At 34.4% G+C, this 3,403-nt stretch overlaps 1 non-coding gene across 1 annotated transcript; it reads left to right on the top strand.

The window, feature by feature from the left end:
- The first annotated feature begins 437 nt into the window (after positions 1-437).
- On the top strand, positions 438-541 carry LOC138822774 (U6 spliceosomal RNA). Its single transcript, XR_011370622.1, has one exon. It is a non-coding gene; the product is annotated as a U6 spliceosomal RNA (small nuclear RNA).
- Positions 542-3,403: the final 2,862 nt, after the last annotated feature.

Genomic DNA, 3,403 nt, shown 5'->3' with positions numbered 1-3,403 from the left:
AAATGGTAAACTGCAGAGCCAAAGCAGAGGCATAGTATAGAACAAACAATGGAGATCAGCTCAACCAAATTGAGGGATATTTCCTATGTCCTGATAAGCCACTATGTAATGAGTTAAACCCTATTATTCTTGCACTCTTGTGTGACATGAGGTACAGCCTGCCTGATACACACAAATCTATATTGGACAGGACATTCGATGAAATCATGGTCATCTATGTTTTGATTTTTAAAAGTCTTAAAATAGAATGACAGCAATGAAATTAAATCAGTGCCTTCAATTGTTGCAGTGTGCCCAACTCCTGCAGATAAATAGTATGTATATATCTCACAAATATATTACATATTAAATATATGTCTAAAACTTATTTTATACAAAATTAGGGGACAGTGTTATTAGATTTATCCTTGAAAAAAAGATTAACAAAAAATTAAAGATTGCTCACTTTGGCAGCACATATACAAAAATTGGAACGATACAGAGATTAGCATGGCCCTTGTGCAAGGATGACTTGAATATTTGTGAAGCATTCCTGATTTTAAAAAATAAATAAATAAAGACAAATAGAGATCCCAGTTTGAAGTGTGAAAGTAAGTGGAAGGCCCATAAATTCAAATCCTAGTACTGGCCCATAATCATACATTGAATTAATTTTTGTATGTCTTTTATTATAAAAAAAATACTGTGCAGAGGGGTTACAATTAAATGAGTAAGGTAATTTCCTATCAAGTATATTTCCTATCAAGCATTGTTGCCTCCTCCTTTGTTTTTCCACTACGATTCCTTCTCTCCTACCTCCACGAGTATTCTCCCCACCTCCGCAGTTCTAATGTTTGTTTTCATCGAAGGGTCTTGTACATTGCATTTTTACAATGGGTCAACCTGTATCCCTATTTAAGCATTTTGTGTTTTCCCTTACCCTCTCCAAATTAGAAAAATGTATATACAAGATGCAGGATACCAGAATCAAATGCAGTGAAAACAGGAGTTATACCATGGGGGAGGTACATACAAAGCAACAAAGAAATCAATTTATAAATATGCTGGAAACTATCACAAGAAAGAAAAAAAAATATCTTGGGGTTCATTTCGCCTAACATCAACTTGTCTAAAAATTTCTGCTTTTCTCAGACATATACTAGTTATTGCAAATAAGAGAAACCATGGGATCTATGTTTCTTTGGGTATGGCTTATTTCACTTAATATAATTTGTTCCAAGTCTTTCCATTTCCTAACAAATGGGACAAAGAAATTCTATGGAGGCATGGAATTGTGTATATATACCACGTTTCCTTGATCCATTCATCAACTGAAGGGTATCTGGGTTGGTGCCATATCATAGTTATGGTAAATAATTCTGCAATAAACATAGTCTTACTGGTAGCATTAGTATGATCTTGTTTGTGAACATTTGGGTAAATGCCCAAAAGTGGTAGTTCTGGGTCATAGGGCAGCTCTATGTGGAGTCTTCTGAGAACCTCCATAAACTTTCCAAAGTGGTTGAACACGTTTACACTCCCACAACAATACAGTAAGTTTTCCTTCTATCCACATCCCCTCCAGCATCTGTTGTTATTAGAGTTCTTGATTATAGCCATTCTAACTGTGGTGAGATGGTATTTCTGTTCTTTTTATTTGCATTTCTTTTATGGCTAGGGAGGTTGAGCATTTCTTCATGTGTATATTGGCCATCCTTCTTTTCTCTTCAGAGAAGTTTCTTTTTGAGTCTTTAGCCCACTTATTTATGGAGAAGTGGTTTCTTTGAGGATTGGTTGTTGGGAGATTTAATTTTTTGAGTTACAGGTATATTTTAGATATGAGACCCTTGTCTGTTTAGTGGCTAGTGAAGATCTTTTCCCAATCCATAGGCTTTCTATTGATCTTGTTAACTATGTCCTTTGCCATGTAGAAGCTCTGCAATTTCATGCAATCCCATTTGTCCAACCTTTCTTTGATTTGTTGTGTTTCTGGGTCTCCATTAAAAAAAAATTCGGCCTGTGCCAAGGAGACCTAGGGTTTCTCCTATTCCATCCTATTCCATCAGAGTGTCTGCTTTGACTCAGATGGCTTTGATCCATTTGGAGTTGATTCTGGTTCAGATTGATATATAAGGATCTAGCTTAATTTTCTACAAGTGATTAACCAATTTTGCCAGCACAATTTACTTAAGAGGCTTTCTTCCATTCTATTTTTTTAGCTCCCTTATCGAAGATTAGGTAGCTATATGTCTGTACATTCATTTCTGCCTTTTCAACTCTATTCCATTGTTCCTGATGTCCGTTCTTGTGCCAGTACCAAGCTGTTTTAATTACGATGGCTTTGTAGTAGAGTTTGAAATTTGATATTGATATTCCTTCATCACTGTTCTTTATGTTAATGATATTTTTTTCTATTCTGGGTTTTTTATTGTTCTATATGAATTTTTGGATAGCCTCTTTAATTCGTTGAAGAAAGGGGTTGGAATATTTATAGGTATTGCATTAAATTGGTAGAAAGCCTTGGAAAGTATTGCCATTTTCACGATGTTGATCTTTCCAATCCAGGAACATGGGGGGTTTTACCACTTTGTAAGTTCTGTTTTGATTTCCCTTCTCAGGTTTTTAAAGTGTTCATTATAGAGGTCCTGCCCTTCTTTGGTAAAATTAATTCCTAGATATTTTTGGGGGTGCTGTTATGAATGGAGTTGCTTTCCTGATTTCAACCACGCTTTTCTCATTATTGGCATACAGAAAAGCCATTGATTTTTGATGGTTATTTTTATACCCTGCTCCTTTGCCAAATTTTAAATCAGCTTGAGTAATTTTGGTGATTTGCTTTTCTTTTATGGCTAGAAATGTTGAGCATTTCTTCATGTGTCTATTGGCCATCCTCTTTCCTCTTCAGAGAAGTTTCTCTTTAAGTCTTTAGCCCACTTATTTATTGCTCAGTTGTTTCTTTGAGGATTTGTTGTTGGAGGATTTATATATATATATAATTAGTAAATAAATTTCAACTAAATATAAACTTTATTGTCCTCTAAATTGAAGTGTTGACCTATATTTTATATGAGAATGAGCATTTACTCGTCTCATTTTTAAAAGTCAATTTAAATTTTCTATTCAAATTTTATACAAAAAAAAATGTGTTTGGTGTTCTAGGAAAGTTCTCCAAAAGTTAATGTAGAGCAGTATGTAGGGCCATTGTGAGATTAACTAAGAATTCTGAGCCATGAAAAACTAAAGTTTTAAAAGTTGAAATAAATACATGTCAGAGAGTTAGAAACAAAACTTGGGTTTCTAGGGATAGACTTTCAAACCCTTTCAATACATTTGGCTGGATAGATGGTGCTACAGTTGGTAATTTTGCTTCACTCAAAAATTCTTGGTGAGGTTTTTGTGTGTAAGAAGAAAATCCCTTTGTTTC

This window comes from Dipodomys merriami, unplaced genomic scaffold (assembly GCF_024711535.1).
Source record: "Dipodomys merriami isolate MVZ:Mamm:240054 unplaced genomic scaffold, mDipMer1.0.p SCAF_1146, whole genome shotgun sequence".
Lineage (NCBI taxonomy): Eukaryota > Metazoa > Chordata > Mammalia > Rodentia > Heteromyidae > Dipodomys > Dipodomys merriami.
The sequence above is the reverse complement of the archived record's forward strand: the minus strand, read 5'-3'. Positions and strand labels throughout refer to the sequence as shown.